The sequence below is a fragment of the Papaver somniferum genome, chromosome 7 (assembly GCF_003573695.1).
Source record: "Papaver somniferum cultivar HN1 chromosome 7, ASM357369v1, whole genome shotgun sequence".
Taxonomy (NCBI): domain Eukaryota; kingdom Viridiplantae; phylum Streptophyta; class Magnoliopsida; order Ranunculales; family Papaveraceae; genus Papaver; species Papaver somniferum.
In genome coordinates, this window is record NC_039364.1 from 226,494,062 (window position 1) to 226,517,103 (window position 23,042).

The following is a 23,042-nucleotide window of genomic DNA, read 5'->3' on the forward strand; positions in this document are numbered from 1 at the left end:
TTTGAAAGGGACTGTAAAGTAAGATACAACAGTAAAAAGAATGCGAGGGAAGCTGTTGTACTAGGTACATGCCATCATTGCAAGAAGATAGTTGATGCTGGTAGTCTCAGTGGTACTACAAGGTTGTCTAATCATCTAAAGATTTGCCGAGACAGACCACAGAACAAGGCTGGACAACAACAGATTGCTACTTCACTGAAAACAGCAGGTAACAAAGCTTTAAAACTAGCTAATTGGAAGTATGATCCTGCTATTTCTAGGGAATACATGATTAAAATGATTGCTAAGCATGATTACCCTCTGAACATGGCTCAACATTTTTACTTTAGAATGTATTGCAAGTCTTTGAACCCTGCTGCTAAGATCATGAGTAGAAACACAACTAGAAGTGATTTGATGAAGTTTTTTCATGAACAAAAACAAGAATTACAGTTAGTATTGGATAAGTTGACTTCTAGATGTAGTCTTACAACTGATATGTGGACTGCTAAGCATACTAAAGATGGGTATTGTTGTGTGACATGCCACTACATAGATGATGAAGGAATTTGGTTAAGAAACATTAGCTTATATTGTAGTGCCATCACCACACACAGGAGATGTTCTCACAGAATGTATCAAAACTTGTACTCTTGAATGGAACATAGATAGGAAATTCCTTGCTTTAACTGCTGATAATGCTGCTGCCAATGGTGTTATGATGAGAAACTTGATTTCGTGGCTAAAGAGTAAGAATTGTCTATTTCTTGATGGGGAATTGTTTCACATGAGGTGTGCCAACCACATTCTTCATTTGGTTGTCCTAGATGGTATGAAAGTTGCTGCTAAGTTTGTGCAATCAATTAGAGATTGTGTTACGTATGTTAAAGCTTCACAAGCTAGGAAAGAGAGGTTTGAATTGGCTATGTCACAGGTTAGGTTGTCTGGAAAGGCAGTTAGTCTATACGTGGACACTCGATGGAACTCAGTTTTTGTTATGCTTAAGAATGTAATCGGGGTGAGAAAAGGGTTTGAAAGATTAGCTGTCCTTGATCATGAATTCGACTGTATACCAAGTGAAGATGAGTGGGAACAAGTAGTTATTTGTAGGTGTTTAGAGGTGTTAATGAAGTTTCTTACTTCTACCAGGTTTGCAGGGATGAAGTATCCAACTGCAAATCTGTACTATAATGGGGTCTATGAAGTTCACAAGTGCATCAAACAATGGGAAGGCAGTGATTATGAGTATATCAGACAAATGGGGTTGAAGATGAGAGAGAAGTTCGATGCGTATTGGCTCGAAAGTAATTTGGTTATGGGCATCGGTGTTGTGTTAGATCCTAGATACAAGGCAAGATGGGTAGAGTTTCGTTATAAAAAGTTGTATGGAACTGGCTATGCAGTTGAGTATAACAAATTCAAAGAACAATTGACATCTCTTTTCAATGCATATGATTCACAAAACTCAAATGCAGATGAACACTATTTTGGTGGCCGCAGCTCTGTCTCTAGCTCAAGTGTGATGGATTCAGACAATCCAGATGAATTATGTGATCCTGAATATGTTGAGTTTATGATGGAGAACATTGACTTTGAGGTGCAGAAATCTGAGTTGGACAAGTATTTAGAAGAACCAATGCTAAGCAAAGGCTCACCAAAAGATGAGTATTTATTTGAAATCTTGAGTTGGTGGAAGCTAAATGCACCTAAGTACCCAACTCTTGCAAAGATGGCAAGAGATGTCTTGGCTATCCCAGTCACCAGTGTGGCATCCGAATCAATGTTCAGTGCAGGTGGTAGAGTGCTTACAACACACATAGCTTCATTAGATCCAGAGGTTGTTGAAGCATTGTTATGCTTAAGCGATTGGTTGCCAGATTTCATTTGTGATGAAGGTAAACATTTTTTTCTTCTTAAACTCAGTGCATATTTCCTATTATTACTACTTAGACAATTGTTGTGTATCTTATTCTATCTGAATGTTGACTTGTTAATTGTTATAATGCAGATATGGAAATTTTGGAAACCGAAGACGAATGAAGACAAGAGAGACCCTGTTTGAATATCTGTTAAGTTTTTACTTTCTTTAGCATTTGCTTGTGCTTCTTTTCATGTATGTGTGTGAGTAAGAGACTTACATTCAGATGAAGACAATTCAGATGCCATCTTATGAGTACTGTTTCCAAGTTTTATGTATGACAGTATGAGAATAATTTCACCTTTACAGATTTTTTTGTTACTAACGGATATTATCGGATAAATATCCGTTATCCGGAAGCTTAACCTATCGGATATCGATATCTGATTTTGATATCCTATAGGATATTCTCGGATATCGAATATCCGATAGTTCTTAACCTGTCGGATATCGGATATCCAGATATCCGACGGATATTCTTCCATTGACAGCCCTAACTATCGGGCATGGTTACCTGATTGTCTACTACTTTACCACTCCTAAGGGTTCTAATAGCATTCAACTGATTCGATGGTTTTGCACCTACTTCATGAACTCCTCTAGGATTGGGATTAGTCTGACTAGGGAACCTTCTGTTATCTCTTTCACTTAAGGTCTTAGCTATTTGTCCCACTTGAAGTTCTAACTTAGAAAGGCTCTGAGCATTAGTTTGAAAGTTCTTCTTGGTTTCCTGTTGAAAACTAATTTGGTTCTGTGCTAACATATCCTGAGTTTTTGCTAACATATTAATAGATTCCTCTAAGCTAGTCGTTTTATTTTCTGGGCCTGAAGAATTATTAGTGTAACCAAAACCTGGGGGAGCATTAGAATTACTAAACTGACCTTGACTCTGGCCCTTAGACCAAGAAAAGTTCGGATGGTTTCTCCAACCAGGATTATAAGTTTCTGAATATGGGTCAAACTTTTGACGATTATCAAATCTATTGTTATTATAGAGAGCATTGGCTTGCTCTTCATTATTCTGGCCTTCCCAAAAAGGCTCCAATCTACCACTAGTGTGACCCACTTCTAAAGCTTCTAACCTTTTTGCTATAACAACAATTTTGGCATCTGATTCAAAGCTTCCTTCTACCCTATTAACCTTTCCTCTGCCTAGAAGAATTGCTTTATGGGGTCCCCTATTACTTCCCATTGTTGGGTCTTTTCGGAGATTTCATGCAAATATGTCATCGCATCATCAACTTTTTGGTTTTCAAACCCACATGTACACCTATATTCTACTGTGGTTGTAGTGGGATAATCTAGACCCTCATAAAGGATCTGAACTAACCTAACCTTTTCTAAACAATGATGAGGACATTGGGCTAATAGATCATTGAACCTTTTCAAATACCTATACAAAGATTCTCCCTCTTGTTGAGAAAACGTGCAGATTTGCGTCCTAATAGACGATGTTTTGTGCCTAGGGAAAAACTTGTTCAAAAAGGCAGATGTAAGTTGTTCAAATGTTTCAATTGAACCAGAAGCCAAACTATATATCCATGATTTAGCTTTATCTTTCAAGGAAAGAGGGAATAACCTAAGTTTTAAAGCATCATCATCATCAAGGTTTCTAATCTTTAGGGTACTACAAATTTCCTCAAAGCCCCTAACATGGAAATAGGGGTTTTCATTTTCTTTCCCTAAGAAGATTGGGAGCAGCTGTAAGGTCTCAGGTTTAAGTTCATAATTTGCTTCCGTTTCAGCTAACCTGATACACGAGGGACGAGTAGTCCTAGTCGGGTTCAACAAAGCTTTCAAAGTTTCCATTTCTGGCACTATCGGAATATTATGGATTGTCTCCTCAAACGGACGTTCAAAAAAGGACTCTTCAAAAATTGGACTCTCTAAATCGAGGTAATCGAGACGCTTAGAATTACTAGGTTTCTCTTTAACAAATATACCTAGGGGGTCTCTTTTACGTTCAGGCATGCAAAAGAATAAGGAAGGGGATTCTATGCAATCACAAAACAAGGCTGACTCAACCAAATCAAACCTATTGATCTCTAGCAAACAAAAAGCATGATGGCTCCACTTAGATTGTTTCTAGACCAGCTTCTACTCTTCCAAGAGGCAACTAGGTACAATTTTAGCAAATCTCGTAGGACGGTCCGAATGAAGTAAGTCGAAGAGAAGTAGGAGAAGCTCTGAGGAGCTTTGATACCCCCACCTCTATGGAAAACGCTTCCCTGGGTTACAAGGCGGCTCTAATCGACTTCTAGTAATCTTCCTGAACTTTGATCTAGGCTAACAAAGTACCCAATACGATCCTTTTGAACGACTTTCCTATAATATCGTTACCTTATTGGTCTCGTTATAGTTCAAATTTTAAGGATTAGATTCACGTAGGTTACGTGTTCCTAAGGATAGAAAGAAGAGAACGGTGATGAAATCCGAACCCTTATCTTTTATGGACAGGCCTTGCCCTTTACTAGAAAAATAAATGTTCGTGTTCAGTCCTCAACATATATGCATACGAAGGAGTCCAGTAACTCGCTGACAGGGGATTCGCGAGGGTTTAGAATCTTACCTCCCGTTCCAGACGGGGGATGAATCGATTGTAGACGACTCGGGCCACCGACTCCGATGTCAGTGTACGAACCCAAGGTGCAGAGACAATATCGTAATTTTCCTCCTTCTCTGCAAACAAAATCCTAAAAAAAATAAAATAGCTAAAAAAAAAATTGTCTCTTTTCCGTTCTTTTCGCTTTAATATTTCGCTACAAGTCTTTACGAAATCAACAAACTCCTTGGCTCAATTTTCTTTATGATCCAAAACTTGTAGACAAAAGATAAATGCCAAAAAACGTAAAATAGAAAAAAAAATAAAAACCTAAAAAAGAAAAGAAAAATAAATCTAAAACCCTAAAAGCAAGTCCGCGTCGGCGGCGCCAAAAATTGATGTGGTTGTGATAGTGGTAAATAAAGTGATTCGATTCTCAGACTTGTGAAGGATACTTTAGACTTAAATTCTAAAACTAAATAGAAAACTCACTAATAATTATAGCAAATCAGACAAAGATGATATCAATATTAAAAGAACACCGAGGCTAAGGTTACACTATTTTCCAAGTTCAAAGTGATTTAATCCAATATTTATATTCATGCAACTTTCTCGTTCAATTTGATTCTAAACTATTGCAACAAGTAGATTCTCAAAATAACAAGTGTAAATCCGAAGCATAGAACATCAAAAACCTAGGTCCAAGTATGCTCTATCAAAGGAAATAACAATTGCTTAACAAAAATCATTCAAACAATTTTCGATCAAGGCAAATAATCATATAATAATTGCAAATAAATAGATAAATAAGAATATACCACTTTTTGTTGGAAAAATAGCTTCCTCTATCGCCTCAGCAATGGGGTTTAGCTCATCATATTAATCATGATCTCAAAATATTTGTTTATGGCACAAAAGATGATTAAAAGGATGAAAAATAATCAAGCAGCTAAATTGCAACGCTGGAACAACGTTACAAGTCGTCTGTTACAGAAAGAATTGTTGAAATGTTAAAAACTGAGACACCTAATTTGAATTGTGACGCTTTTTCTTCAGCCTATTGCGAATTTGAGACTTTGTTTTTCACTGCAACATTTTTCTTCAGCTTCTGCAGCAGCAGAACTTAACTTCCTGCACTCCTGATTTCTATCTGTTATGGCTTCTAAACTCCCCCAAAGTGTGCGTAACCTCTTCTGGAACTCCCCAAAGGCTCTTATATAGCCAAAAAACCTGATAACTCTCTGTAAAATCTTCGGCTTATTCTCTCTTCCCTTTTTCAACAAGTTACGGGAATCTCTCCCTTTAACCTCCTCTGCACCCGTCTGCTAAGTAAAATCTGATGTCCCAGAACCTCTCAAGGAAATTATGGAATCGAGCAGTTACATTCTTCCTATATCTCCAACCGGTAGTTTACATATTTTCAACCAAAATCCCGTGATACTCTCCAAGCCCATGTTTCCTATTAATCGAAGATTAATCCCTGATTTTTAGAATCTTGCCAACATAGATTCCATGTTTAACTAAAACAGGGTGTTTCCAACCCATATCTACGAGAATGTCTCACTCCAAATCCTACAAGTACGATCCGGACAATTTTGCATGAAAGGAAACAAGTTTCCCGCCAAAACGCTTCCAATCCGTGAAGAAGAAAGGGTCTCCCCCTATCCAGAGTAGGGGTGACCATAGCAGCTGGTGGTGAAAAATAAAGAGGATGCCCCTTATCAACTGGGTGCCCCTTAGTAAACGAAGTACCCCTTATCCAAACTGCGGGTCCGAATAGGAGGTATCCTCCGAGCGCTTTTACCAACTTTTCGAGCCTGACTTTTCCAAAAATGTTTATTGGCCAAAAATACCTACACACGCATAAAGCACCATAATAAGTACAAAAATGAGCACTATCAATATATAAAATCGAGACAAATAGGACACAAAAATGCGTCCATCAGAGACCGGAGAGAGATGTGAGATTTTTCGAGTCACAAATAAGTCCCCTTCATGATTTTGAAGGCTGATCTCTAGTCACCTAATCCCAAGTAATAACATGTTGTGGTGTTGGATTAAGGAGTTGAATGGTCTTGATGTGTCCAGATCTTTTGAGACTCTTGCGCTGATCGTTTCTAAATCTGTTATCTGAAACCTGGATGTCTGGGCCACCTCCTGTTGGCCATGCAGGTGTGTGACGCACGATTCTTCGTTAGTTCCTAGTTTGATATAAGACTAGGGATTCCCATTGACTCGGGACGTTTGGAATATGAAGTAAGACCCCAGTAGAGTACGATATTTAGTCTTCAAGGAGGTCAAGCGATAATCTGTGGGTTGGAGACGTCTGTTGAGATTCATATCGAGATAATGCCGCATGTGTCTTTGTTTACAAGATGAAGTTGTTGTTCCGCCTCTACTAGGTGTCTTAACAGGGATTCATGTGAACTTCTGTAGCAAAATTATCCGTTGAGATTTATTCTTATTTTGGGAGGATGCTCAACCGAACTTGAGAGTAGTATATGCCTTCTGGTACCAGCAGGGTAATAGATACATTCAGGTCTAATTGCGCAATCGATTTTTGTTTGTTTTATTGATGGAAGAGTTCTCTTGGAATCCGCTAGATAATTCTTCACGTGGAGGAGTCGTTTTTTGACATGAGGAAATTATATATGATCATCATATCTTGTCGTTCTCTCATCGCGTCTGACTCTGACTCATGGGATAGCCTGTCGAGCATATCGTTTTGAGAGAAGAGGATTTGACTGAGGGAACTGGAAGCAGGCCTCCGCATAAGTAGCGTGTGGCCTGAAGCTACAATCTCAGTTTCTTCCTTTGTTTACTTCAGTAAAAATAGCTAGTGCTGGTTTTACGTCGAGTAGTGGATTCTTTATCTAAACGGTTGACCTCACGAGTATCACTACGGATTTTTTTCCCTTGATAAGTTCGGATGCGAAGATATTCTCCTTCTCCGTCTTGGGTGACTGCGGTCCTATCAGAAAATGATACTGGATAATCATTGGTGTAGCTGTTAGAGCATTGCTCGGTTGAACCCACCAAGCGTTGGTATGTCAAGTTTGATTGTCATATTTTAGTGAATCAAAACTCATTTAAAGAGTCGCTTGATTATTTACTAGAGTCAACTTCATATAGGTTAGCTAGAAAGTTATTAGGATACGAGACATACAACTATTACTCGAAGACTTGAAGAATGTGAAGAAGTAAAGAGCTACATCGACGACATCATCTTTCCTCTTGAGGTTAGTAATTTTTGACTTGAACTGTTTCATTCCTAACGTATCTTTCAAGTCGTGCTATATTGAAAACATAACTGTGAAACTGTGAATGATTATACTCTAGTTAGACGTAGTATTAAGGAATTATAATACGAAGTATGACGCCTATCTTTTGAACTTCGTATATAAGACATCGATATAATCGTATGAATGCTATTGCAATTATGTATAGATATGGGTGAAGATTTCGTCCTAGGAAACAATGTTTTACATTAGTTTAAAGGAAGTAAATTCATAAACTTGTTTTGTGAATCGAAAGGAAAATCGCTAGGATTATTGGTATTGTTATTCATTGCAAATCTTTGGATTACCAATATGTGTGTTTAGTATAACCGTTCATAACTTGTTTATGTATCTTGGTAAAACTATTCACAAGGCCTGACTTATGTATCGGTATGACTTTTATTAGTGAAACCAATCTTAAGTAATCACCTGAGATGGTATGATCGATATTTGTAATTGGTGTGACCAATCCTAGTCATTGGGTAACCGATCCTAGTACTTGGTGGGACTAATCACAAGATGTGTAATTGATCCTTGTAGTCAGTTAACAAGTCTTAGTAATTGGTGTAACCGATCCTATGACTTGTGCAACCGATCACAAGTAATACCATGAGATAGTGGTAACCGATCCTGGTACTTAGTTAGCCATTTTATCGAAACTAGTGTAACCGATCCTAGTAGCCACCTGGAGGTAGAACCGAACTTTATTTGGTAGAACCATTAAACCCATGAATGGTGATTGAATGTTTTTGATCAATCACATAGTTCTTGGAAATCAGATGAACCAATTCTAAACTCGTTTGGAAGTGTGACAAATCGGTTCCAATATTATAAATATGAAAAAGGATTTACAAAGTAAAGATGTCGATATACTTTGAACATGTGTAGTGATTCTTATCTATTATTGTTCAAAGATATTCCTTAATAACTAAAGGAGAATATCGGATCGAAATAAATTGAGAATCTTTTAATTAAAGTTTTTAATTTTATATGCTTTTAATTTCCAGCAATTAAAATGCATATCTTTAGGAAATAAAAATTAGTAATGTGCATTTACTAATTGGAGATTTTCTTCTGAGATTTCGGTCAATATTTGGACAGAGCATTTCCAGGAATTATGAAGACCGATTTTGGGTTTATTGCATATCTTTGAGAATATTCGGTTTTGGAAATTCCTTGGTGTCAAAACTTCCTTGGTCTATAAATATTGAAGTTTGCATTTCGAGCAAACTAATCCTCAGAGCCAGCAAAACTACCTAGTTGTGTTGTTACTGGTGGAACCGTCTATTCGGAGAGAAAAGTACCCTAATTAGGTGAAATCTCTTACGACCGCTCGTTTTAAAGACTTCTTTGGGATTGAGAATCTCTACGAGTACCATTGGTGGCAAACTAGATAATTGCAGTTTATTATTAGTTTTCGATTAATTTGATTGACTGACGATTGTTGAACTTTGATTGCACCTAGTTTGTTTATGCTTGAGAATCTTCTCTTCTGATATAAGATTCACTCAAACTAGATCGAAGTATCGACGGGGATCTTTAGACTCTTTGTATATCTAAAGACGTCTTGTGATAATCCATAATTAACAGACTCCGTTCTGTGTGTGATTGATCACAAGAGATTCAAGTTGTTTGTATGTAGGTGTTTATTGAAGATCTAAGAAGATTTGAAGATAAAGAAGATTTCTTATTTGAGTTCAAAATCTTTGGTGTGCACAGAACTTGATCGGCTGGGGATCCAACTATAATCGGTTTATCTTTTGATAGATTGGATTGATTAGTTGTGTAGATCGGCATCAATACATTTCTTTGTGATTCATAGTATTGATTGCATAGTCTAAAACAATTACTTTGGTAGTTGTTGGATAAATTGATCTAAGAACCCGACAAAGGAGTTTATTGGTTAATCGTAAGAGCCTTTTGTCAAACTCATATCACGTTGATTGAAAAAAGTTGTTACCGAACAGATTTGTTGTTCCTTTACTGTTTGGAATACGAACCAAAGGAATTGTTCCAAGTGCATGACTTATTGCAAGTTGGAGGCGCAGGGATACTGAGGGAACTAGGTGAACTATAGGTTTAGTTGCTTGGTCTCAACTATACGAAGTTTATTTAGATTTTGTATAACGGCTTAATTCTGAGAGTATTCAATCCTGGACAAGTTCCCGGGGTTTTTCTGCATTTGCGGTTTCCTCGTTAACAAAATCTTGCGTGTCTTTTACTTTTCTATTACCGCAATTATAATTGATTTATTATAATTAGAAGTAAAATACACAAACGTTAATTCATAATTGCTTGGTACCAATCCTATAGTGTTTGGTTAAGTCTGAACCTATTATCAAGAAATCATACTTCGTTGTTCTATTGTCTCGATCTTGTATCCATAGACGATCACACGAAGTGTGAAACGATTCGTTGTATTGTCTCTACTCAGTCCATAGACAATCATTTTCGGAGAAAGGACTTATAGGTGGACTTGAGGTATATTTGGGTGCCCTCGTATTTTCAGTAGACGAGATGGAGGCTCATCGATACTTGGTCGTACAATTGCTACGATTCCTCTTTTTTATGACGGGACCGGTGTTGAGATAACATATCGACCAACGACTTTGAATCTTCGGATAATTATGAGCTTTGGTCGATAAATATCTTGGAATCTAGTCTCATCTTATACTTTGTCGCGTTCTGGTCATGATCCTCTGAAACAGGAAAACAATAAGATGCATCTCGGCTGGCGATTTATGACCTTATGTGTTCTGCAACGCTTTTGTCTAGGTCACGAATTTTTTTGGAACCTTTCCAAGTTTTCACTAATTTTATCCTGTAAACGACGAAAAGACAAATCCGACAGAAAAAGAACTAGGTCAATCTGATACAGAATGAAAGAGTTATAAGTAAAATAGTAAAGCGAAGTAAATTTCTCGAGTCCCCCGAAATCAGGTTGAGGGACTTTGAGATATACGAATTTTGGAGCAAATATTCATCAGAATATCCAAGTTTAGATCACCATCTGGTCCTGAAGATAGATGGGTCAGCTAGATGGTTGCTCCTTTACTCTATCGTGTTCTTAATAAGCTACATCTTCTCTGATGAGGCCGATTGCGGACATGCTGGATCTCGTCCGTGCTATTCCCAACAGTTTTAGTATTCCTTCTTTAGGGAACATGTACTCGATGTAGATTCATTGGATCTATCCCTACTGGTAACTTTAAAGGCGTTTTCAGATAAATTTGTATGTCGACCGAAGATTTTTAAAGATTTTGTTGAGTCTCCAGTAGTTCTCAGGTATTTAACAAACGTTTTTAGGGTTGGTAGTAGGTTTTTTTGGAAGTAGGTTAAAGGGATGTTTCATTATGCAGTAAGAGATCCAGGTGATCTGGGACGCACTAACCTATTCACTAAGGTCAAATTCGAAAGAGAGAGAAAGTGTTGGTAGGGATAACTAGCTCTATCGACTAAGTCTGTAAAGAATTTACAGACACTGAATCAATGGAATGTTTTTGTGTATTGGTTAGTGGAATCGGCTTCCTTCCTAATAGTGACCATGATTGAAATCTATAACTGAGTGAACAACCTCCCACTGTGGTCGCCAAAATGTAGTTACCTAAAATCTGAGAGAGGTTAGAAGTGGGATTTTAGAGTTTCTGAAAGTGAGTTACGCGAGGTTGAGCACGAACAGTCGTCACCTAAACCACGCACAGTGGCCGTTCAAAGGCTGCTTCAGTCACATGGAAGAGCGCTTATGGCTGGTCTTAGGGAGGGAAGCAGATGAAGAGAGAGATAAGAGAATTTTAGAGTTTGAATAAGAATTGCTCTGAGTTGTTGAGAGAAAATTCATGTGTTAGCTTGGAGAAATAGATGACCTATTTATATCTGAATTCTCTAATCTCAGGTCGGTGAAGATAGGGATTGCTTGCCGTGCCGTGCGGAGAAATTATCCCGTCTCTTCAGGAATAGATAGAGATAAACTAGGGTGATTTTATCTCATTATTCCACCGCCTTTACTCTCTTCTGCAGTGAGAAATAGGCCGGGTATTTCTCGCACGTTTTGTAGACCGTCAGACCAAAACCCTAATTGATATCCTCCCATTTGTGTGAAGATGAGTCAACCTTTTGTGATGATGTGTTGAGAGAGAAATATTCTCTTTAGACGAGTTGGCCAAGATAGATAGATATTCTCTGATTTGTGAGAATGACTAGGATGAGTCACGTGAAAAGGCATGGAATGCCTCAAGAATTCTGTGCAGAGTGTGAGAGGAGCTGAGGTTGAGCTCCCTCTTTCCATGGCCGGTCACATATGTCATGTGGAGGCCATATTATTGCTTGTGGGTCCTTTTGTTGATCATGCAGAGCTCAAGAGAGATTATCCACGTTTTTGGATAGACATGTACAATTCAGAATCAATTTACTAGCCGTGAGTGTGTTTGAGAGGCTGAGAAATATGCTTGAACTCTAGGTAAGGTGTGTGCCTATCATGGGGAATATTCGGCCCTATATGAGATTTTTCGGAGAGATGTGAAACTCTCCGCGATTTTGAGGAGAGATGTGAATCTCTCTAAGACTCTGCAGACGGATCCAAATCTCTATGAAGATTTTATTGACGCGCCAAATCCTAGCCTTGGACACTCCTCCAAGCCCTAATTCTTACCACGACACCAAAACCTAGCCTTGGCCACGCCTCCAAGCCCTAACTCTTACCAAAATGCCGAAACCTAGCCTTGGCCACGCCTCCAAGCCCTAATTCTTACCACGACGTCAAATCCTAGCCTTGTCCATGCCGCCAAGCCCTAATTCTTACCACGTCGCCAAATCCTAGCTTGGGCCATGCTACAACGCCACAGGCGTGGCCATACCACAACGCCGCTGGCATGCCGCCATGCCACGTCTACTAGTATGCCGAAAAACCCCGCCACTAGAATGCCTCTATGCCACGGCTACTAGCATGCCGCTATGTCGCGGCTATGCCACTGGAATGCCACTAGCATACCGCGATTCCATAGCTCCACCAGGCGCTACTATGCCAATGGCTCCACTTCGCTATACAACAAGATTCGGCCATAATCAATGGACACTCTTCCTCACGAGATGCAATCTCAGCCATCCAAGTTCGCACCAAACTAACGGACTAGTGGCCATGGCTACGCCAGGCGCCACTTACACCATCGTGCCACTGGCATACACGAGATATGCCAGTCATGCCGCAATGTCACTGGCATACACCAAAAACGCTACTGTAACATTACCAGGCGCCAACAGAAGGTAGCCATAATCAACGGCTACCCTTCTTCATGAGATGAAATCTCATCTATTCACGGTCTCCACGAAACTGACGGACTTGTGGCAACTTTTAGGCGGCCGGCCAAGGCAATCCTAATAGCATCACATGTTATTTTCCTATGGAAAGGTCTCTTGACTTTGACTTGCCACACATAGCAACATGCTACACGTTTTCCACGAAAACACTTGAGACATCAAACATGTCACAAACTGGGGGATACTCATCAGGGTATTGGTCTGGCGGTTTACAGCGTGTGGCATGCAATGCGCCCGTTACAAGAAAGTGTCATGAAGTGGGACAATTAGTGGTGGTAAAAAGTAACGGTGTAAACAATTCATTTCGTTCATCATGAAAGTGTAATGACTGACGGTTACACGAATTCACTTCATTCATCATGGAAGCATAACGCCTGACGGTTACACGTTACTCTTTTCTTCCACAATTCAATCGTTTCCACTTCCTACGAGACCATGGTACGTTTGTATAAATAGTCTTCACCTATTTTCACCAAATAACAAGTTTTGGTCGGAGAACAACACAGTATCTAGAAATCATCTGGTAGCTCTCCATGCTGCTAACCAGTTCTACTTCCGATACAAGTCATAAAACAAACCACACCTTCAGAATCAACTATTCTGGTCTCAACACTCTCTTCGCTTCCCTCTCAAGACCAACCCTTCTCCTTCACTTTGTGACCGAAGCAAGCCTGGAACGGCCATTTCTTTGTTTAGGACAGGATTGTACAGATTGATCTCTCGAATCAAAAGTACTCTCGTGCAGTACATTATTTAGGGTTTAGATTCGTTTCTCATCCACACACCCGAAATTACCGAAATCACCAGGAACGATTTTTACCAATAAACAAGATGGTTAGTCTCAATAAATCCAGTATTCATTTTAGTAATAATCCGAGTGATCTAGCCAAGGAAAATATTTCAGACATGGTTCAGATGCCCAGAATGCCATTAGTGGAGAAGTATTTGGGTATTCCTTTATTTGTAGGCCATAACAAAAATGCTTTCTTTGCAGACACAGATACTAAAATGGATAGTAGATTGCAATCATGGCAGGGTAAACTTTTCAATCAAGCAAGTAGAAGTACTCAGATTCAAGCTTTCACAGGAACAATGGCACAGTATCAGATGAGTTGCATGCATATTCCAGAGAAATCAGTCAAAAAAATGGAGACTTTACAACGTAATTATTGGTGGAATAAGCATTCTAAGCGTGGAGGATACTTTGTTGGTTGGAATGATTTAAGTAAACCAAAAAGAATGGGAGGACTGGGTTTTAAAAATCTGCACATCTTTAATGAAGCTCTTCTTGGTAAGCTGGCCTGGCGAATGTTGACTGAAAAAGAAGCTAAACGGGTGCAATTGCTTGAAGCAAGGTATTTTCATAATATTGATCCTTTGTATGGCAAGATTAAGCAACAAGGAACTTGGATATGGAATGGTATTCAAAGAGGATTAAAATGGATTAAAAGATATCATATTTGGCGAATAGGAGATGGGTCAAAAGTTAATATCCAAGGTCAGTGGTTTGGCAGAGTTTCTCATCAGGATTTTCGACATCAGCTTCTATATGTTTACAACCCTCAATCTACAGTTGCTGAGTATATTGATCATTCAGCAAGAAGGTGGAGAATTGATAAGCTTCAGAAAATATGTTCTCTGGATCAACTTCAGCAAATTCAACATATCATTTTGCCTCAACGACCAGCTTCAGATCAGCTTAGATGGTCTCTTACTCGAAATGGTCAATTCACGGTTGCTTCAACTTATAGGGTCATTCTAATGCAGCAGAATAACCAGATAATTACAAACCAACAACAACAGATGTGGTTAATGATCTGGCATATAGAAATTCCATATAAATGCCAGATGTTTCTATGGAAGCTTGCTAAGAATTTATTACCTGTGGCAGATAAATTGATAACTCAGAGGATCATTCATCCTGAAGCTTCCATCTGTGTTCAATGTTCTAATCGAACTGAATCCATCAAGCATCGTTTCTTTCAATGTCCTTTGACTGTAGAGGTTTGGTCTGCTGTTTCTATTGTCATTTTGCAAGATGCTAACAACTATGAATATATCACTCAATGGATTCAATCATGGATGGATAAAAGATCATTACTTTCAACAACAAGAAGAAATCTCAGGAATCTAGCTATCATAACTATGTGGTTCTTATGGAAAAGTCGATGCTTGAAGCTGTTTGAAGGCAAATTTCAGTATCCTGCTAGCATTATTCAACAAATTTTTCAATTATGTTATTCTCATCACATATACATCCATAATAGTTACACTGCACATAGTTATGCTAGCACACATATAGCCATAAATCCTAGAATTTGTTGGAATCCGCCTCTATATGATTGGATTAAATTAAATTTTGATATTTCTATACTCCCAGATTCTAACTTTGTTGGTTTCTCTCTTGTGTTATGGAACTATGTGGGAGAATTCATGGAAGCTGTGGCCTGGACAAGAAATGTAAGAGATATTGATCAGGCAGAAGTTATGGTTGTGCTGACAGTCTTACAATGGATTAAGGGTAAAGATCTTTGCATAATTCTGGTAGAAGGTGATAATAAATCAGTTATGGAGGCAGTTAAAAAGCATCAACAAGATTCTATTAGATGGGAGGATAAATTAATGATGTCTGAAACTATAAGTATTTCTCAAGCTTTAGTGGATGTACAATTTAGGTTTGTTAACAGGGTTTCCAACAGAGTAACAGATGCTTTGGCTAAGTTTGCTCGTATAAATAACTGCAATAACAGTTGGGAGAACAATCCACCAGAAGTTCTCTTACTTTTTCTTCAACAAGAAGTTGTTTATGAGGAGGATTAATGTCTTAGCTGGTGTTGAATAGTTGTTTGATGTTGTTATTCTAGATCTTAGTTTGGTCTTGTTTTAGTGTTTGGGGAGTCCTGTTGTTTGTGCTTTAATTTGGGAAAGCCATGTTTGTGTTTCACTCCTGTTTGTTTTAGTTTTGTTCTAGCTATGTATCTTTTTGGTGTAAGATGTTGGAATCAATAAAAAGTTCTCTTTCAAAAAAAAAAAAAAAAAAAACCAACCTTGTCAAAAGTACAAACTAGGAGTTGATTTTTTAGATATCCACTTTTACGGCGGTTTGGGGTAGAATACAGGTGCTGCACATTGGGTTCGTTGGATCGAGCTGAGAAATCGTTATATTTTATTTATTCTGACCAAATAGTGTTAGCTGTGAGACGAGTTTCCCAGAGGACTCGGCCTCCCTTATGATCGGAGTCCGCAACTCCCAAGCAAGAAACCAAACAAGTCAGATTTAACAACTAGTTGTTGTTTTTCCTTTATTTCAAAACAAGAGAAAAATACATGGCCAAGAACATCAATCAACAGTCGAAATACATGACACCAGTACAGCACTGAATAGAAACAACATCGGCAATAATAGTGCAACAGTCTTTGGAACTTTTTAGGGTCTCAAATCCCAAAATTAGCAGCAACAACAAAGCATATCCAAGCAACACTCGCAGGTCTCGTAGCAGCAGAAACAGCAACACGCAGCAAACACACTGTAAATAAATTATAAACCATACGACATAACGAACAAATTAATTAGTCTCCCTTATATATAATGATCATCGGATCTAGCTAGACATATCATTTGTCAAAATCATAAACTTGGCACCAGAATTGAACTAATAATGATGTAGAAGATGGACTACTTACCAGGCGTAGATGCAACCCTTGTCTTCATGGCGTTTTTGGACGTGGCCCAAGTATGTTATCTCCTGATCGGAAGGGGCTTGTCTATAGTCTCCATCCATCTTGATTATCTGATGATATTTTCTTCTCTTTATCTCTCTGTGTATAATTTGGAAGCTGATGAGAGGATTATATGGGTTGAAATTTGGTTTTATAGATTTATGAGGTTGCTAAACTTCAGAACGTGAATTTCATTTGATCGCGGTTTCCTCTCTCTCCAAAGTACATGGACAGCTGTGAGTTATTAATTTTCGATAACAAAACTAAAAAATGTGGAGAAATTCAACGTGCCCACGATTCGGCCTGACATGTAACATCTAAGATCCAAGACAAAAACAAGAGAAAAAAATAAACAAGAAGAAGATATTTTAGTTGGTGATTTGGATATTCTTACATTAACTTAAAGTTTTTATTAGCCATTTTTCCGATATATTGGTGAAATGGAGACCCACACTGACATTAATGGTATACCAGCTGCATCATTTATGTCAACAAAAGCTTTTTTCTTCTCTTCTTTGTCATGGCTTTGGCCTTAATTTTGTCATTTGTGGCCGGGGCATCCAAACCGTCTGATCATATAATAGTGGATTTGGCTCATGATTTAGCTTATTGCTGATTGGTCTGAAAAGGAATCGGCCTTTTATGATGATAAGAGCATCTCCATTCTCCACTACCGGGGGTCTGGGTTGCGCCAATACCGCCACGCGTGTCCGCCACATCTGTGTGTCCGTGTGTCCAATACGGCAAATCCAAAAGATCATGATCCGGCGTCACGACGGTATAATAAATATAGTCAATTTTTAAAGATATGTAAGCATATAAACAAGGCATAATTTCAATGTTGATTCGAAATTTATAACTAAAGTTCAATTAGATTTCCAGTTTTTATCGTATACTTGCAAAAAGCTTATACAAAAAAGCATGAAATGGCCAAGTATACCAGTAGTATTTACAAAAAAAGTCATACAAAAAAGCCTGAACTGGCCATGTATAGTCAGTAGACAATTTATCACAAAATAGAGATTGAAGAACAAAAGAAGAAGAATAGAGATTGATTTTTTGGTCTCAGTCAAAGATATTTATTATCTTTGGAACCAAAGTTTGCTAACGTGTGCCCGACGATGTTAACCACACAGCTGTATTTTTGCCTAAGATACACACTTTCTCAATTTTTACCTCCCTTGAAAGTAGGTGATCGTTACACCATAATTAAAATAATAGATTTAATGATTTTGCCGTATTTTTGGAGTATTGCCGTATGTGGCCGTGTCCATACGGCCGGACACACCATACGGCGACCCAACTGGCGTATTGGTGCAACCCAGCCGGGGGTTAAGATCATCATTTTTTTTTTGTGAATCAAGAATGTATTACTGAAGAAACTCAGAAATACAAGGACTAGAAAAAACTGTAAGAGATAGTCAGATTCCTAACATATCATGTCTGGAAGTAGAGCTACCGTCAATTACAGAATTGACTAGAGAAGTTGGAAGGGAAATAACATTATGTACTAGCCTTCTATTACAATTATCTATAATCAAAATATTGCCTAAAAAGTTTGGCATTGTCTGCAACCATTCATTGAAAAGAGAAGATTTCCTTACTTCAAGAGCCAACTTGTCAGCAGCTTGATTTCCTGATCTATTATTGAAATTGAACCCCAAGAAGTTGTTGCATTCCTTCAAGATCTTCATAGCTTCCTTCAGGATTCCTTGATTCTGCCAGGACATTAGAGACTCTATGCCTCTAGTAAAATCAATTATTCTTTTACAATCACCCTCTATCCAGAAATTTGCAATACTCAATTCCTTTGCCCATTTAGCTCCCTGCAACAACGCAAGAGCTTCTGCTTTTTCCGGACAAGAAGCTTTGAACACTCCGGATTTAGCTCTTATGCTATCTCCTGCATCACCTCGTATGATTAGACCAAAACCAGAGTTGGTAATAGAAAAAATCCAAGAGGCATCAAAGTTAAGTTTTAAGCAGTTGATATCCGGTTTAATCCATGGAGTTCTGATTTCACGACAAGGAGCTAATTTATCAATAATATTATTCTTGATAGTCGAGTTTCCCCAAAAATTTAGAAATCTCTGGATAGAGATAGAAGTTTGTAGACAAGTGGTTGATTTATCCTGAAAGATTCTGGAGCATCTCACCTTCCAGATAAACCAACATTTAGCTGATGCTATTTCTGTCAGGTTCTCAATACCCCTATCATTCCCTGTATTCCATAATTCATAATGTTGCTGAAAAGAAATATCCGAATAAGCATTCATAAAACCCCCTGAAAACGGCGGTAAAGCCCATATAGCTCTAGCAAAGCAGCAATCAAATAATAAATGAGTTACAGATTCAGTTAAATGACCACGGAAGATACAACTTGTATCATTGCATCCTAGAACTTGTATAACAGGCAGAGAATTATTTATGCATTTCCAAAGGAAAAGTTTGATTCTTTGTGGTAAGCCTGTCTTCCAAAATTGTTTCCAGAACATTTGATTGTCATCAATGTTTGTACCTAATCCACTTAACCTATCATACAAAGATTTAACAGTAAACTTACCATTCCTAGTCAGTATCCATCTAGGTTTGTCTTGTTATAACTCGCTATTGGAATCTAAAAACAAATTAATATTCATAATTTTCTGAGCAATGATGTGGGGAAAGTTATCAATGATTGTGTTTTGGTTCCACTTTTTAGTGTCTGGGTCAATCAAGTCAGACACAAGTGTTAACATGTTGTTCCTATTGGAACAGATTTCACCTAGAGTTGTTTCTAGGTCTGGTATCCATTGGTCAGTCCAAATATTTATGGGCTGACCATCTCCTACTTCCCATCATGTGAATTTATGAATCAAATTTACTCCCTGCAAAACACATTTCCACATACAAGAAGAATTATAGTTCTTTTTAATCTTAAAAATGGAAGAGTTTTTAAAGTATTTCCTTTTATAATTTTTACCCACCAAGCATCTAGTTCACTTAACATCCTCCAAGCAATCTTAGCTATCATTGCTTTATTCATCTTACCTGCTTCTTTAAATCCTACGCCACCCATACTGATAGGTCTACAACAAAATTTCCAAGCTTTTATATACCTACCTTTTGAGTTAGAGTCTTTGCCCCACCAAAAGTCTCTTTGAATAGCATTAATTCTGTGCATAACCTTTTTGGGAAGTTTAAAGCAACCCATTTGGTAAACTGGCAAGCTAGAAAGAACAGATTTGTTTAGCACCATTTTACTTGGTTGGTTAATAATCTTACTTATCCAACCTTTCACCCTTTCCTCCATCTTCTGAACAATGGTATCAAAGGTTTTAAGTTTGGATTTATTAATAAAAAGGGATCCCCAAGATAAGAGTCTCTTATATCTATTTTTTTAATTTTCAAAAGCTTAGACATCATCCTCTGAAGTTTAGGATGAGTTTTCTTACTAAAAAACAGGCCAGACTTATTAAAATTTATCAACTGCCCTGAAGCAAGACTAAAATCCTGGATAGCATTTAATAAATTCTTGCAACTTTGCAGATTTGCCTTAGTAAAAATTAGGCAATCATCTGCAAAGAAAATATGGGAGACCGGAGTACTATTTTTGCTAATTTTGATACCTTGAACCTGTTTAGAAGTCTCTTTAGCTAAAAGGAGTCTGGAGAAGACCTCCATGCATATTAAAAATAAATAAGGAGATAAAGGATCTCCTTGTCTTAGACCTCTAGAAGGTTTGAAAAACTCACCTGGATTTCCATTGTGCAGCACTGCAATAGAACAAGTGGAGATACATTGCATAATTAATTCACACCATTCAGTACAAAAACCTAAAGTCCGCATTGCTTTGATCAAGAAGTCCCAACTTACCCTGTCGAAAGCTTTCGACATATCAATTTTAACACCTAGGAAACCAATTTTTGATTTCTTATGCTTTAAAGTGTAAATAAGTTCTTGAGCAATAATGATATTATCAGAAATTTGCCTATCTAATAAAAAAGATGATTGAAAGGGAGATATCAATTTATCTAGCAAGATTTTCATTCTATTAGCTAATAATTTTGAAGTTACCTTGTAAGGTATGTTACATAGCCCTGTTGGTCTGAAATCAGCAGGGGTTTTTGGGTCCGTTATTTTTGGAATCAAAAAGAGAAAGTACTTGTTAAGATCAGGGTTTATAGTTTTTGAAGACCAAAATTTTTGTATCATTCCTACCAACTGAGGAACAATGATGAGTGCTAAATAGTGCATAATTCTTTATCATTTTATTGGCATTTATCTCATCTTTTGTGCTTAAATTCTCCCATTCATTCCAAATTCTGTATTTTCAGTGTTTTCAAGAATAAACAGTTTTACTAGTTTGTTTTGTGTTTCTAAGTAGTAACTAAAGCTTGGATGTCTTGAGAAGATGAAGGAACAGAGAATTGGTGGCTAGAGGAAGAAAGCAAGGGCTCTGCAGAAAGGCTGTGTAAAGTGTAGAAGAAATGTTATGCGAAAGATAGGTGCAATCCGCTTGCAATTACCCTTGCAATCCGTTTACACAGTGGGCTTGGTTGGAGATGTTTGCTTAAAAGAGAAAGTGGGCTTGATAGAAGAATTGTCAAACAAACCAAAGGCTTGACCCATTTTCATAACCCTACACATCAACATTTCATGCACCGACTCCATACCGAATCACCTCCTCTTTTCTTCCCACTTACACTATCGACCAGAAACCCAACTCCATTCTTATCTTCTCCTTCCCAACCTCTATGTACTCTAACCACCACCAAGCTCACCCTGTCCATGTACTCCACCTTCCCCACCAGAATCACCTATTACACCTCCAACCTTATCTTTTTCTTATTTGATCTTGTCAACAACAGTGTTTTATTATTCAAAAAGTAAGAAGAAGATGGATATAATTGAGCATGGAATTTCATATCAATCTGTGAAGTCTAGATCAGTAAAAGGCAGTGTCATACCGAAGACAAGGAGTGGTCAAGAGGAAGTTTTCAATTTTGATTAGACAACTAGTAAGTGACGGAATTCTTATACCTAATTTTATGGTTGTCTACTGTTAATATTTGATGGGAATTTTATGTATAAGTAGAGATGGGTTTGTGATGAAAATGACATGCCCGGAGTAGCCGGTGCACCAAGCCTTAGTAATAATTTAGGTTTAATTTCAGTTTCTCCATGTTTTAGTTTTCTTTTCTAACTAGGGTTGAGAGTTGAAACCCCTAAATAATAAGAATTGCTTGATTTGGTTCTACTTTTTCTCCATGAATTTACATTGAAAAGCATGATTTAATCTCAGAATTCATATCAATTTACTCCCACCTTGTATGTCATGCATCCTTGGTAGTTTGATCAATTCTTTGATGTGTATTCACGCTTTGTAAACTGATTTAGTTCAATTTGTGATTACCTATGCCTTAAACAGATAAGTAATGCTAGGAATTGACACTTATAGTTCAGTCTTTGATTGGTTGTGCCGTAACAAGACAACCAATGCTTGGGTTTGACAGATTTTTAGCTTGAGGTTAATTCATCCATTTGTGCAAGTGATTTATCACTTCTTCAAGGTAGTTTGAGGCTAGAACTTCTATAGCTCCTTGATTAAATGAGAACTAGTATATCGAATCAAGAAATTCTATGCATTTAGGCGGTAGATTCGACACCATAGTTATCTTTGTATTTGTTTTACATTTGTTGCTTTAGTATAATCATCAATCTTTGTCATATCGACGCAAAAACAACCCCCTTTTTGATTACTCCTTGTTAGAAGTCAGTTGTAGTAAGACCATAAAATCAACTCTACACCCACCTTGTCCATGTGGATCGACCTGTATTTGCACTATACACAATAAGGCAATGTGCACTTGCAGTTTATTGTAGGATTGTTTAAAGTCCTACCAAGTTTTTGGCGCCGCTGCCGGGGACTCGGTAGCGGTGTGGTTGATGTTATTGGTTCCATTTTACTGATTTCCAGTTAATATTGTAAATATGTGCTAGATTTTGTTTTGTTATAGTTGCTTGTTCTTTAGCATATTAGTTGTAGTTTAATTTCAGTCATTCTGTTCACTTGCATTCTCATATCATTTCATTCTTAAAAAAAAGAAAAAAAAATCGAAACATGTAGCTGTGTTGTTGTAATGTAGTTTAGTCAGTCCATTTGTTCACATATTTTGCATCATCTTAAATATTTCTATCTTTGCATTATGTAACACATTTGCATCTTGCGATCTGTAACTGACTAATAGTTGCATCACATGATATTTTCGTGCCTGTAGCTTCTAAATCAGCTTGTTGTAGCTTTGTAGTA

The 23,042-nt window shown here is 37.7% G+C and overlaps 2 long non-coding RNA genes across 2 annotated transcripts; one reads left to right on the forward strand and one right to left on the reverse strand.

Annotated features, from left to right (window-relative positions):
• The first annotated feature begins 1,800 nt into the window (after window positions 1–1,800).
• Window positions 1,801–2,218, forward strand: LOC113293822. Its single transcript, XR_003332592.1, has 2 exons — window positions 1,801–1,874; window positions 1,988–2,218. It is a non-coding gene; the product is annotated as an uncharacterized LOC113293822 (long non-coding RNA).
• A 14,083-nt stretch (window positions 2,219–16,301) lies between these two features.
• LOC113293435 lies at window positions 16,302–16,979 on the reverse strand. Its single transcript, XR_003332309.1, has 2 exons — window positions 16,715–16,979; window positions 16,302–16,557 (listed from the first exon to the last, which is right to left on the reverse strand). It is a non-coding gene; the product is annotated as an uncharacterized LOC113293435 (long non-coding RNA).
• Between the last annotated feature and the right edge of the window lie 6,063 nt (window positions 16,980–23,042).